At 52.9% G+C, this 14,982-nt stretch overlaps 1 long non-coding RNA gene across 4 annotated transcripts in view; it reads left to right on the top strand.

Moving 5' to 3' along the window:
- The first annotated feature begins 612 nt into the window (after positions 1-612).
- The window catches only part of LOC127060445 (uncharacterized), a 218,492-nt gene continuing 204,122 nt past the window's right edge, over positions 613-14,982 (top strand). For all 4 annotated transcript variants that reach the window (XR_007779505.1, XR_007779508.1, XR_007779507.1 and 1 more), the window contains exons 1-5: positions 613-763; positions 1,276-1,335; positions 2,709-2,861; positions 8,795-8,948; positions 12,596-12,749. This is a non-coding gene — a long non-coding RNA (uncharacterized LOC127060445). The remainder of the gene's footprint in view (positions 764-1,275; positions 1,336-2,708; positions 2,862-8,794; positions 8,949-12,595; positions 12,750-14,982) is intronic.

The following is a 14,982-nucleotide window of genomic DNA, read 5'->3' as shown; positions in this document are numbered from 1 at the left end:
GGGAAATAAAACTCACCAACCCTAGTTGATGGTGTCAGTTTGCAGGAGGTACTTGGCACTCTCAAACCAGCCCAAGTTGGCACTGGTGCCAGCTTGGTCCTGGGAGGCATCCTGCGATATGCGGAATTTTAGGAGCCAGAAGGCTGCTCTGAGCCACCGGCCCTGGAACAAAAAACCGCCCCTTTTCCCAGGTAAGCAAAACTCACTAACCCTAGTTGATGGTGTCAGTTTGCAGGAGGTACTTGGCACTCTCAAACCAGCCCAAGTTGGCACTGGTGCCAGCTTGGTCCTGGGAGGCATCCTGCGATATGCGGAATTTTAAAAGCCAGAAGGCTGCTCTGAGCCACAGCCCCTAGAACACAAAAACCGCCCCTTTTCCCTGGGAAATAAAACTCACCAACCCTAGTTGATGGTGTCAGTTTGCAGGAGGTACTTGGCACTCTCAAACCAGCCCAAGTTGGCACTGGTGCCAGCTTGGTCCTGGGAGGCATCCTGCGATATGCGGAATTTTAAAAGCCAGAAGGCTGCTCTGAGCCACAGCCCCTAGAACACAAAAACCGCCCCTTTTCCCTGGGAAATAAAACTCACCAACCCTAGTTGATGGTGTCAGTTTGCAGGAGGTACTTGGCACTCTCAAACCAGCCCAAGTTGGCACTGGTGCCAGCTTGGTCCTGGGAGGCATCCTGCGATATGCGGAATTTTAAAAGCCAGAAGGCTGCTCTGAGCCACCGGCCCTGGAACAAAAAACCGCCCCTTTTCCCAGGTAAGCAAAACTCACTAACCCTAGTTCATGGTGTCAGTTTGCAGGAGGTACTTGGCACTCTCAAACCAGCCCAAGTTGGCACTGGTGCCAGCTTGGTCCTGGGAGGCATCCTGCGATATGCGGAATTTTAAAAGCCAGAAGGCTGCTCTGAGCCACCGGCCCTGGAACACAAAACCGCCCCTTTTCCCAGGTAAGCAAAACTCACCAACCCTAGTTGATGGTGTCAGTTTGCAGGAGGTACTTGGCACTCTCAAACCAGCCCAAGTTGGCACTGGTGCCAGCTTGGTCCTGGGAGGCATCCTGCGATATGCGGAATTTTAAAAGCCAGAAGGCTGCTCTGAGCCACAGCCCCTAGAACACAAAAACCGCCCCTTTTCCCTGGGAAATAAAACTCACCAACCCTAGTTGATGGTGTCAGTTTGCAGGAGGTACTTGGCACTCTCAAACCAGCCCAAGTTGGCACTGGTGCCAGCTTGGTCCTGGGAGGCATCCTGCGATATGCGGAATTTTAGGAGCCAGAAGGCTGCTCTGAGCCACCGGCCCTGCAACACCAACGCTGCCCCTTTTCCCAGGTAAGCAAAACTCACCAACCCTAGTTGATGGTGTCAGTTTGCAGGAGGTACTTGGCACTCTCAAACCAGCCCAAGTTGGCACTGGTGCCAGCTTGGTCCTGGGAGGCATCCTGCGATATGCGGAATTTTAAAAGCCAGAAGGCTGCTCTGAGCCACAGCCCCTAGAACACAAAAACCGCCCCTTTTCCCTGGGAAATAAAACTCACCAACCCTAGTTGATGGTGTCAGTTTTCAGGAGGTACTTGGCACTCTCAAACCAGCCCAAGTTGGCACTGGTGCCAGCTTGGTCCTGGGAGGCATCCTGCGATATGCGGAATTTTAAAAGCCAGAAGGCTGCTCTGAGCCACCGGCCCTAGAACACAAAAACCGCCCCTTTTCCCTGGGAAATAAAACTCACCAACCCTAGTTGATGGTGTCAGTTTGCAGGAGGTACTTGGCACTCTCAAACCAGCCCAAGTTGGCACTGGTGCCAGCTTGGTCCTGGGAGGCATCCTGCGATATGCGGAATTTTAAAAGCCAGAAGGCTGCTCTGAGCCACAGGCCCTAGAACACAAAACCGCCCCTTTTCCCTGGTAAATAAAACTCACCAACCCTAGTTGATGGTGTCAGTTTGCAGGAGGTACTTGGCACTCTCAAACCAGCCCAAGTTGGCACTGGTGCCAGCTTGGTCCTGGGAGGCATCCTGCGATATGCGGAATTTTAAAAGCCAGAAGGCTGCTCTGAGCCACAGCCCCTAGAACACAAAAACCGCCCCTTTTCCCTGGGAAATAAAACTCACCAACCCTAGTTCATGGTGTCAGTTTGCAGGAGGTACTTGGCACTCTCAAACCAGCCCAAGTTGGCACTGGTGCCAGCTTGGTCCTGGGAGGCATCCTGCGATATGCGGAATTTTAAAAGCCAGAAGGCTGCTCTGAGCCACAGCCCCTAGAACACAAAAACCGCCCCTTTTCCCTGGGAAATAAAACTCACCAACCCTAGTTGATGGTGTCAGTTTGCAGGAGGTACTTGGCACTCTCAAACCAGCCCAAGTTGGCACTGGTGCCAGCTTGGTCCTGGGAGGCATCCTGCGATATGCGGAATTTTAAAAGCCAGAAGGCTGCTCTGAGCCACAGCCCCTAGAACACAAAAACCGCCCCTTTTCCCTGGGAAATAAAACTCACCAACCCTAGTTCATGGTGTCAGTTTGCAGGAGGTACTTGGCACTCTCAAACCAGCCCAAGTTGGCACTGGTGCCAGCTTGGTCCTGGGAGGCATCCTGCGATATGCGGAATTTTAAAAGCCAGAAGGCTGCTCTGAGCCACCGGCCCTAGAACACAAAAACCGCCCCTTTTCCCTGGGAAGCAAAACTCACCAACCCTAGTTGATGGTGTCAGTTTGCAGGAGGTACTTGGCACTCTCAAACCAGCCCAAGTTGGCACTGGTGCCAGCTTGGTCCTGGGAGGCATCCTGCGATATGCGGAATTTTAAAAGCCAGAAGGCTGCTCTGAGCCACCGGCCCTGGAACAAAAAACCGCCCCTTTTCCCAGGTAAGCAAAACTCACTAACCCTAGTTCATGGTGTCAGTTTGCAGGAGGTACTTGGCACTCTCAAACCAGCCCAAGTTGGCACTGGTGCCAGCTTGGTCCTGGGAGGCATCCTGCGATATGCGGAATTTTAAGAGCCAGAAGGCTGCTCTGAGCCACCGGCCCTGGAACAAAAACCGCCCCTTTTCCCAGGTAAGCAAAACTCACTAACCCTAGTTCATGGTGTCAGTTTGCAGGAGGTACTTGGCACTCTCAAACCAGCCCAAGTTGGCACTGGTGCCAGCTTGGTCCTGGGAGGCATCCTGCGATATGCGGAATTTTAAAAGCCAGAAGGCTGCTCTGAGCCACAGCCCCTAGAACACAAAAACCGCCCCTTTTCCCTGGGAAATAAAACTCACCAACCCTAGTTGATGGTGTCAGTTTGCAGGAGGTACTTGGCACTCTCAAACCAGCCCAAGTTGGCACTGGTGCCAGCTTGGTCCTGGGAGGCATCCTGCGATATGCGGAATTTTAAGAGCCAGAAGGCTGCTCTGAGCCACCGGCCCTGGAACAAAAAACCGCCCCTTTTCCCAGGTAAGCAAAACTCACTAACCCTAGTTCATGGTGTCAGTTTGCAGGAGGTACTTGGCACTCTCAAACCAGCCCAAGTTGGCACTGGTGCCAGCTTGGTCCTGGGAGGCATCCTGCGATATGCGGAATTTTAAAAGCCAGAAGGCTGCTCTGAGCCACAGCCCCTAGAACACAAAAACCGCCCCTTTTCCCTGGGAAATAAAACTCACCAACCCTAGTTGATGGTGTCAGTTTGCAGGAGGTACTTGGCACTCTCAAACCAGCCCAAGTTGGCACTGGTGCCAGCTTGGTCCTGGGAGGCATCCTGCGATATGCGGAATTTTAGGAAGCCAGAAGGCTGCTCTGAGCCACCGGCCCTAGAACACAAAACCGCCCCTTTTCCCTGGGAAATAAAACTCACCAACCCTAGTTCATGGTGTCAGTTTGCAGGAGGTACTTGGCACTCTCAAACCAGCCCAAGTTGGCACTGGTGCCAGCTTGGTCCTGGGAGGCATCCTGCGATATGCGGAATTTTAAAAGCCAGAAGGCTGCTCTGAGCCACAGCCCTAGAACACAAAAACCGCCCCTTTTCCCTGGGAAATAAAACTCACCAACCCTAGTTGATGGTGTCAGTTTGCAGGAGGTACTTGGCACTCTCAAACCAGCCCAAGTTGGCACTGGTGCCAGCTTGGTCCTGGGAGGCATCCTGCGATATGCGGAATTTTAAAAGCCAGAAGGCTGCTCTGAGCCACCGCCCCTAGAACACAAAACCGCCCCTTTTCCCAGGTAAGAAAACTCACCAACCCTAGTTGATGGTGTCAGTTTGCAGGAGGTACTTGGCACTCTCAAACCAGCCCAAGTTGGCACTGGTGCCAGCTTGGTCCTGGGAGGCATCCTGCGATATGCGGAATTTTAAAAGCCAGAAGGCTGCTCTGAGCCACAGCCCCTAGAACACAAAAACCGCCCCTTTTCCCTGGAAATAAAACTCACCAACCCTAGTTGATGGTGTCAGTTTGCAGGAGGTACTTGGCACTCTCAAACCAGCCCAAGTTGGCACTGGTGCCAGCTTGGTCCTGGGAGGCATCCTGCGATATGCGGAATTTTAAAGCCAGAAGGCTGCTCTGAGCCACAGCCCCTAGAACACAAAACCGCCCCTTTTCCCTGGGAAATAAAACTCACCAACCCTAGTTCATGGTGTCAGTTTTGCAGGAGGTACTTGGCACTCTCAAACCAGCCCAAGTTGGCACTGGTGCCAGCTTGGTCCTGGGAGGCATCCTGCGATATGCGGAATTTTAAAAGCCAGAAGGCTGCTCTGAGCCACCGCCCCTGAACACAAAACCGCCCCTTTTCCCAGGTAAGCAAAAACTCACCAACCCTAGTTGATGGTGTCAGTTTGCAGGAGGTACTTGGCACTCTCAAACCAGCCCAAGTTGGCACTGGTGCCAGCTTGGTCCTGGGAGGCATCCTGCGATATGCGGAATTTTAAAAGCCAGAAGGCTGCTCTGAGCCACACGCCCCTAGAACACAAAACCGCCCCTTTTCCCGGGAAATAAAACTCACCAACCCTAGTTGATGGTGTCAGTTTGCAGGAGGTACTTGGCACTCTCAAACCAGCCCAAGTTGGCACTGGTGCCAGCTTGGTCCTGGGAGGCATCCTGCGATATGCGGAATTTTAAAAGCCAGAAGGCTGCTCTGAGCCACCAGCCCCTAGAACACAAAAACCGCCCCTTTTCCCTGGGAAATAAAACTCACCAACCCTAGTTGATGGTGTCAGTTTGCAGGAGGTACTTGGCACTCTCAAACCAGCCCAAGTTGGCACTGGTGCCAGCTTGGTCCTGGGAGGCATCCTGCGATATGCGGAATTTTAAAAGCCAGAAGGCTGCTCTGAGCCACCGCCCTGAACACCAAAATCCGCCCCTTTTCCCTGGTAAGAAAACTCACCAACCCTAGTTGATGGTGTCAGTTTGCAGGAGGTACTTGGCACTCTCAAACCAGCCCAAGTTGGCACTGGTGCCAGCTTGGTCCTGGGAGGCATCCTGCGATATGCGGAATTTTAAAAGCCAGAAGGCTGCTCTGAGCCACAGCCCCTAGAACACAAAAACCGCCCCTTTTCCCTGGTAAGAAAACTCACCAACCCTAGTTGATGGTGTCAGTTTGCAGGAGGTACTTGGCACTCTCAAACCAGCCCAAGTTGGCACTGGTGCCAGCTTGGTCCTGGGAGGCATCCTGCGATATGCGGAATTTTAAAAGCCAGAAGGCTGCTCTGAGCCACAGGCCCTAGAACACAAAAACCGCCCCTTTTCCCTGGGAAATAAAACTCACCAACCCTAGTTGATGGTGTCAGTTTGCAGGAGGTACTTGGCACTCTCAAACCAGCCCAAGTTGGCACTGGTGCCAGCTTGGTCCTGGGAGGCATCCTGCGATATGCGGAATTTTAAAAGCCAGAAGGCTGCTCTGAGCCACAGCCCCTAGAACACAAAAACCGCCCCTTTTCCCTGGGAAATAAAACTCACCAACCCTAGTTGATGGTGTCAGTTTGCAGGAGGTACTTGGCACTCTCAAACCAGCCCAAGTTGGCACTGGTGCCAGCTTGGTCCTGGGAGGCATCCTGCGATATGCGGAATTTTAAAAGCCAGAAGGCTGCTCTGAGCCACACGCCCCTAGAACAAAAAACCGCCCCTTTTCCCGGGAAATAAAACTCACCAACCCTAGTTCATGGTGTCAGTTTGCAGGAGGTACTTGGCACTCTCAAACCAGCCCAAGTTGGCACTGGTGCCAGCTTGGTCCTGGGAGGCATCCTGCGATATGCGGAATTTTAAAAGCCAGAAGGCTGCTCTGAGCCACAGCCCCTAGAACACAAAAACCGCCCCTTTTCCCTGGTAAATAAACTCACCAACCCTAGTTGATGGTGTCAGTTTGCAGGAGGTACTTGGCACTCTCAAACCAGCCCAGTTGGCACTGGTGCCAGCTTGGTCCTGGGAGGCATCCTGCGATATGCGGAATTTTAAAAGCCAGAAGGCTGCTCTGAGCCACCGCCCTGAACACAAACACCGCCCCTTTTCCCTGGTAAGCAAAACTCACCAACCCTAGTTCATGGTGTCAGTTTGCAGGAGGTACTTGGCACTCTCAAACCAGCCCAAGTTGGCACTGGTGCCAGCTTGGTCCTGGGAGGCATCCTGCGATATGCGGAATTTTAAAAGCCAGAAGGCTGCTCTGAGCCCAGCCCCTAGAACACAAAAACCGCCCCTTTTCCCGGGAATCAAAACTCACCAACCCTAGTTGATGGTGTCAGTTTGCAGGAGGTACTTGGCACTCTCAAACCAGCCCAAGTTGGCACTGGTGCCAGCTTGGTCCTGGGAGGCATCCTGCGATATGCGGAATTTTAAAAGCCAGAAGGCTGCTCTGAGCCACAGCCCCTAGAACACAAAAACCGCCCCTTTTCCCTGGGAAATAAAACTCACCAACCCTAGTTGATGGTGTCAGTTTGCAGGAGGTACTTGGCACTCTCAAACCAGCCCAAGTTGGCACTGGTGCCAGCTTGGTCCTGGGAGGCATCCTGCGATATGCGGAATTTTAAAAGCCAGAAGGCTGCTCTGAGCCACCGGCCCTGCAACACAAACCTGCCCCTTTTCCCAGGTAAGCAAAACTCACCAACCCTAGTTGATGGTGTCAGTTTGCAGGAGGTACTTGGCACTCTCAAACCAGCCCAAGTTGGCACTGGTGCCAGCTTGGTCCTGGAGGCATCCTGCGATATGCGGAATTTTAAAAGCCAGAAGGCTGCTCTGAGCCACAGCCCCTAGAACACAAAACCGCCCCTTTTCCCTGGGAAATAAAACTCACCAACCCTAGTTGATGGTGTCAGTTTGCAGGAGGTACTTGGCACTCTCAAACCAGCCCAAGTTGGCACTGGTGCCAGCTTGGTCCTGGGAGGCATCCTGCGATATGCGGAATTTTAAAAGCCAGAAGGCTGCTCTGAGCCACAGCCCCTAGAACACAAAAACCGCCCCTTTTCCCTGGGAAATAAAACTCACCAACCCTAGTTGATGGTGTCAGTTTGCAGGAGGTACTTGGCACTCTCAAACCAGCCCAAGTTGGCACTGGTGCCAGCTTGGTCCTGGGAGGCATCCTGCGATATGCGGAATTTTAAAAGCCAGAAGGCTGCTCTGAGCCACAGCCCCTAGAACACAAAACCGCCCCTTTTCCCTGGGAATAAAACTCACCAACCCTAGTTGATGGTGTCAGTTTGCAGGAGGTACTTGGCACTCTCAAACCAGCCCAAGTTGGCACTGGTGCCAGCTTGGTCCTGGGAGGCATCCTGCGATATGCGGAATTTTAAAAGCCAGAAGGCTGCTCTGAGCCACAGCCCCTGCAACACAAAAACCGCCCCTTTTCCCGGGAATAAAACTCACCAACCCTAGTTGATGGTGTCAGTTTGCAGGAGGTACTTGGCACTCTCAAACCAGCCCAAGTTGGCACTGGTGCCAGCTTGGTCCTGGGAGGCATCCTGCGATATGCGGAATTTTAGAAGCCAGAAGGCTGCTCTGAGCCACAGCCCCTAGAACACAAAAACCGCCCCTTTTCCCTGGGAAATAAAACTCACCAACCCTAGTTGATGGTGTCAGTTTGCAGGAGGTACTTGGCACTCTCAAACCAGCCCAAGTTGGCACTGGTGCCAGCTTGGTCCTGGGAGGCATCCTGCGATATGCGGAATTTTAAAAGCCAGAAGGCTGCTCTGAGCCACAGGCCCCTAGAACACAAAAACCGCCCCTTTTCCCAGGGTAAGCAAAACTCACCAACCCTAGTTGATGGTGTCAGTTTGCAGGAGGTACTTGGCACTCTCAAACCAGCCCAAGTTGGCACTGGTGCCAGCTTGGTCCTGGGAGGCATCCTGCGATATGCGGAATTTTAAAAGCCAGAAGGCTGCTCTGAGCCACCGTCCCTGCAACACAAACGCGCCCCTTTTCCCAGGTAAGCAAAACTCACCAACCCTAGTTGATGGTGTCAGTTTGCAGGAGGTACTTGGCACTCTCAAACCAGCCCAAGTTGGCACTGGTGCCAGCTTGGTCCTGGGAGGCATCCTGCGATATGCGGAATTTTAAAAGCCAGAAGGCTGCTCTGAGCCACAGCCCCTAGAACACAAAAACCGCCCCTTTTCCCTGGGAAATAAAACTCACCAACCCTAGTTCATGGTGTCAGTTTGCAGGAGGTACTTGGCACTCTCAAACCAGCCCAAGTTGGCACTGGTGCCAGCTTGGTCCTGGGAGGCATCCTGCGATATGCGGAATTTTAAAAGCCAGAAGGCTGCTCTGAGCCACAGCCCCTAGAACACAAAAACCGCCCCTTTTCCCTGGGAAATAAAACTCACCAACCCTAGTTGATGGTGTCAGTTTGCAGGAGGTACTTGGCACTCTCAAACCAGCCCAAGTTGGCACTGGTGCCAGCTTGTTCCTGGGAGGCATCCTGCGATATGCGGAATTTTAGGAGCCAGAAGGCTGCTCTGAGCCACCGGCCCTGCAACACCAACGCTGCCCCTTTTCCCAGGTAAGCAAAACTCACCAACCCTAGTTGATGGTGTCAGTTTGCAGGAGGTACTTGGCACTCTCAAACCAGCCCAAGTTGGCACTGGTGCCAGCTTGGTCCTGGGAGGCATCCTGCGATATGCGGAATTTTAAAAGCCAGAAGGCTGCTCTGAGCCACAGCCCCTAGAACACAAAAACCGCCCCTTTTCCCTGGTAATAAAACTCACCAACCCTAGTTGATGGTGTCAGTTTGCAGGAGGTACTTGGCACTCTCAAACCAGCCCAGTTGGCACTGGTGCCAGCTTGGTCCTGGGAGGCATCCTGCGATATGCGGAATTTTAAAGCCAGAAGGCTGCTCTGAGCCACAGCCCCTAGAACACAAAACCGCCCCTTTTCCCTGGGAAATAAAACTCACCAACCCTAGTTGATGGTGTCAGTTTGCAGGAGGTACTTGGCACTCTCAAACCAGCCCAAGTTGGCACTGGTGCCAGCTTGGTCCTGGGAGGCATCCTGCGATATGCGGAATTTTAAAAGCCAGAAGGCTGCTCTGAGCCACAGCCCCTAGAACACAAAAACCGCCCCTTTTCCCGGGAAATAAAACTCACCAACCCTAGTTGATGGTGTCAGTTTGCAGGAGGTACTTGGCACTCTCAAACCAGCCCAAGTTGGCACTGGTGCCAGCTTGGTCCTGGGAGGCATCCTGCGATATGCGGAATTTTAAAAGCCAGAAGGCTGCTCTGAGCCACAGCCCCTAGAACACAAAAACCGCCCCTTTTCCCTGGGAAATAAAACTCACCAACCCTAGTTGATGGTGTCAGTTTTCAGGAGGTACTTGGCACTCTCAAACCAGCCCAAGTTGGCACTGGTGCCAGCTTGGTCCTGGGAGGCATCCTGCGATATGCGGAATTTTAAAAGCCAGAAGGCTGCTCTGAGCCACAGCCCTAGAACACAAAAACCGCCCCTTTTCCCTGGGAATAAAACTCACCAACCCTAGTTGATGGTGTCAGTTTGCAGGAGGTACTTGGCACTCTCAAACCAGCCCAAGTTGGCACTGGTGCCAGCTTGGTCCTGGGAGGCATCCTGCGATATGCGGAATTTTAAAAGCCAGAAGGCTGCTCTGAGCCACCGCCCTAGAACACAAAACCGCCCCTTTTCCCAGGTAATAAAACTCACCAACCCTAGTTGATGGTGTCAGTTTGCAGGAGGTACTTGGCACTCTCAAACCAGCCCAAGTTGGCACTGGTGCCAGCTTGGTCCTGGGAGGCATCCTGCGATATGCGGAATTTTAAAAGCCAGAAGGCTGCTCTGAGCCACAGCCCCTAGAACACAAAACCGCCCCTTTTCCCTGGGAAATAAAACTCACCAACCCTAGTTGATGGTGTCAGTTTGCAGGAGGTACTTGGCACTCTCAAACCAGCCCAAGTTGGCACTGGTGCCAGCTTGGTCCTGGGAGGCATCCTGCGATATGCGGAATTTTAAAAGCCAGAAGGCTGCTCTGAGCCACAGCCCCTAGAACACAAAAACCGCCCCTTTTCCCTGGGAAATAAAACTCACCAACCCTAGTTGATGGTGTCAGTTTGCAGGAGGTACTTGGCACTCTCAAACCAGCCCAAGTTGGCACTGGTGCCAGCTTGGTCCTGGGAGGCATCCTGCGATATGCGGAATTTTAAAAGCCAGAAGGCTGCTCTGAGCCACAGCCCCTAGAACACAAAAACCGCCCCTTTTCCCTGGGAAATAAAACTCACCAACCCTAGTTGATGGTGTCAGTTTGCAGGAGGTACTTGGCACTCTCAAACCAGCCCAAGTTGGCACTGGTGCCAGCTTGGTCCTGGGAGGCATCCTGCGATATGCGGAATTTTAAAAGCCAGAAGGCTGCTCTGAGCCACAGCCCCTAGAACACAAAACCGCCCCTTTTCCCTGGGAAATAAAACTCACCAACCCTAGTTGATGGTGTCAGTTTGCAGGAGGTACTTGGCACTCTCAAACCAGCCCAAGTTGGCACTGGTGCCAGCTTGGTCCTGGGAGGCATCCTGCGATATGCGGAATTTTAAAAGCCAGAAGGCTGCTCTGAGCCACAGCCCTAGAACACAAAACCGCCCCTTTTCCCTGGGAAATAAAACTCACCAACCCTAGTTGATGGTGTCAGTTTGCAGGAGGTACTTGGCACTCTCAAACCAGCCCAAGTTGGCACTGGTGCCAGCTTGGTCCTGGGAGGCATCCTGCGATATGCGGAATTTTAAAAGCCAGAAGGCTGCTCTGAGCCACAGCCCCTAGAACACAAAAACCGCCCCTTTTCCCTGGAAATAAAACTCACCAACCCTAGTTGATGGTGTCAGTTTGCAGGAGGTACTTGGCACTCTCAAACCAGCCCAAGTTGGCACTGGTGCCAGCTTGGTCCTGGGAGGCATCCTGCGATATGCGGAATTTTAAAAGCCAGAAGGCTGCTCTGAGCCACAGCCCCTAGAACACAAAACCGCCCCTTTTCCCTGGGAAATAAAACTCACCAACCCTAGTTGATGGTGTCAGTTTGCAGGAGGTACTTGGCACTCTCAAACCAGCCCAAGTTGGCACTGGTGCCAGCTTGGTCCTGGGAGGCATCCTGCGATATGCGGAATTTTAAAAGCCAGAAGGCTGCTCTGAGCCACAGCCCTAGAACACAAAACCGCCCCTTTTCCCTGGGAACAAAACTCACCAACCCTAGTTGATGGTGTCAGTTTGCAGGAGGTACTTGGCACTCTCAAACCAGCCCAAGTTGGCACTGGTGCCAGCTTGGTCCTGGGAGGCATCCTGCGATATGCGGAATTTTAAAAGCCAGAAGGCTGCTCTGAGCCACAGCCCCTAGAACACAAAAACCGCCCCTTTTCCCTGGGAAATAAAACTCACCAACCCTAGTTGATGGTGTCAGTTTGCAGGAGGTACTTGGCACTCTCAAACCAGCCCAAGTTGGCACTGGTGCCAGCTTGGTCCTGGGAGGCATCCTGCGATATGCGGAATTTTAAAAGCCAGAAGGCTGCTCTGAGCCACAGGCCCTAGAACACAAAAACCGCCCCTTTTCCCAGGTAAGCAAAACTCACCAACCCTAGTTGATGGTGTCAGTTTGCAGGAGGTACTTGGCACTCTCAAACCAGCCCAAGTTGGCACTGGTGCCAGCTTGGTCCTGGGAGGCATCCTGCGATATGCGGAATTTTAAAAGCCAGAAGGCTGCTCTGAGCCACAGCCCCTAGAACACAAAAACCGCCCCTTTTCCCTGGGAAATAAAACTCACCAACCCTAGTTGATGGTGTCAGTTTGCAGGAGGTACTTGGCACTCTCAAACCAGCCCAAGTTGGCACTGGTGCCAGCTTGGTCCTGGGAGGCATCCTGCGATATGCGGAATTTTAAAAGCCAGAAGGCTGCTCTGAGCCACAGCCCCTAGAACACAAAAACCGCCCCTTTTCCCTGGGAAATAAAACTCACCAACCCTAGTTGATGGTGTCAGTTTGCAGGAGGTACTTGGCACTCTCAAACCAGCCCAAGTTGGCACTGGTGCCAGCTTGGTCCTGGGAGGCATCCTGCGATATGCGGAATTTTAAAAGCCAGAAGGCTGCTCTGAGCCACAGCCCCTAGAACACAAAAACCGCCCCTTTTCCCTGGGAAATAAAACTCACCAACCCTAGTTGATGGTGTCAGTTTGCAGGAGGTACTTGGCACTCTCAAACCAGCCCAAGTTGGCACTGGTGCCAGCTTGGTCCTGGGAGGCATCCTGCGATATGCGGAATTTTAGGAGCCAGAAGGCTGCTCTGAGCCACCGGCCCTGCAACACCAACGCTGCCCCTTTTCCCAGGTAAGCAAAACTCACCAACCCTAGTTGATGGTGTCAGTTTGCAGGAGGTACTTGGCACTCTCAAACCAGCCCAAGTTGGCACTGGTGCCAGCTTGGTCCTGGGAGGCATCCTGCGATATGCGGAATTTTAAAAGCCAGAAGGCTGCTCTGAGCCACAGCCCCTAGAACACAAAAACCGCCCCTTTTCCCAGGTAAGCAAAACTCACTAACCCTAGTTCATGGTGTCAGTTTGCAGGAGGTACTTGGCACTCTCAAACCAGCCCAAGTTGGCACTGGTGCCAGCTTGGTCCTGGGAGGCATCCTGCGATATGCGGAATTTTAAAAGCCAGAAGGCTGCTCTGAGCCACAGCCCCTAGAACACAAAAACCGCCCCTTTTCCCTGGGAAATAAAACTCACCAACCCTAGTTGATGGTGTCAGTTTGCAGGAGGTACTTGGCACTCTCAAACCAGCCCAAGTTGGCACTGGTGCCAGCTTGGTCCTGGGAGGCATCCTGCGATATGCGGAATTTTAAAAGCCAGAAGGCTGCTCTGAGCCACAGCCCTAGAACACAAAACCGCCCCTTTTCCCTGGGAACAAAACTCACCAACCCTAGTTGATGGTGTCAGTTTGCAGGAGGTACTTGGCACTCTCAAACCAGCCCAAGTTGGCACTGGTGCCAGCTTGGTCCTGGGAGGCATCCTGCGATATGCGGAATTTTAAAAGCCAGAAGGCTGCTCTGAGCCACAGCCCCTAGAACACAAAAACCGCCCCTTTTCCCTGGAAATAAAACTCACCAACCCTAGTTGATGGTGTCAGTTTGCAGGAGGTACTTGGCACTCTCAAACCAGCCCAAGTTGGCACTGGTGCCAGCTTGGTCCTGGGAGGCATCCTGCGATATGCGGAATTTTAAAAGCCAGAAGGCTGCTCTGAGCCACAGCCCCTAGAACACAAAAACCGCCCCTTTTCCCTGGGAAATAAAACTCACCAACCCTAGTTGATGGTGTCAGTTTGCAGGAGGTACTTGGCACTCTCAAACCAGCCCAAGTTGGCACTGGTGCCAGCTTGGTCCTGGGAGGCATCCTGCGATATGCGGAATTTTAAAAGCCAGAAGGCTGCTCTGAGCCACCGGCCCTGAACACAAAACCGCCCCTTTTCCCAGGTAAGCAAAACTCACCAACCCTAGTTGATGGTGTCAGTTTGCAGGAGGTACTTGGCACTCTCAAACCAGCCCAAGTTGGCACTGGTGCCAGCTTGGTCCTGGGAGGCATCCTGCGATATGCGGAATTTTAAAAGCCAGAAGGCTGCTCTGAGCCACAGCCCCTAGAACACAAAAACCGCCCCTTTTCCCTGGGAAATAAAACTCACCAACCCTAGTTGATGGTGTCAGTTTGCAGGAGGTACTTGGCACTCTCAAACCAGCCCAAGTTGGCACTGGTGCCAGCTTGGTCCTGGGAGGCATCCTGCGATATGCGGAATTTTAAAAGCCAGAAGGCTGCTCTGAGCCACAGCCCCTAGAACACAAAAACCGCCCCTTTTCCCTGGGAAATAAAACTCACCAACCCTAGTTGATGGTGTCAGTTTGCAGGAGGTACTTGGCACTCTCAAACCAGCCCAAGTTGGCACTGGTGCCAGCTTGGTCCTGGGAGGCATCCTGCGATATGCGGAATTTTAAAAGCCAGAAGGCTGCTCTGAGCCACAGCCCCTAGAACACAAAAACCGCCCCTTTTCCCTGGGAAATAAAACTCACCAACCCTAGTTGATGGTGTCAGTTTGCAGGAGGTACTTGGCACTCTCAAACCAGCCCAAGTTGGCACTGGTGCCAGCTTGGTCCTGGGAGGCATCCTGCGATATGCGGAATTTTAAAAGCCAGAAGGCTGCTCTGAGCCACAGCCCCTAGAACACAAAACCGCCCCTTTTCCCTGGGAAATAAAACTCACCAACCCTAGTTGATGGTGTCAGTTTGCAGGAGGTACTTGGCACTCTCAAACCAGCCCAAGTTGGCACTGGTGCCAGCTTGGTCCTGGGAGGCATCCTGCGATATGCGGAATTTTAAAAGCCAGAAGGCTGCTCTGAGCCACAGCCCCTAGAACACAAAACCGCCCCTTTTCCCTGGGAAATAAAACTCACCAACCCTAGTTGATGGTGTCAGTTTGCAGGAGGTACTTGGCACTCTCAAACCAGCCCAAGTTGGCACTGGTGCCAGCTTGGTCCTGGGAGGCATCCTGCGATATGCGGAATTTTAAAAGCCAGAA

The sequence above is a fragment of the Serinus canaria genome, chromosome 25, assembly GCF_022539315.1.
Source record: "Serinus canaria isolate serCan28SL12 chromosome 25, serCan2020, whole genome shotgun sequence".
NCBI classification, from domain to species: domain Eukaryota; kingdom Metazoa; phylum Chordata; class Aves; order Passeriformes; family Fringillidae; genus Serinus; species Serinus canaria.
The sequence above is the reverse complement of the archived record's forward strand: the minus strand, read 5'-3'. Positions and strand labels throughout refer to the sequence as shown.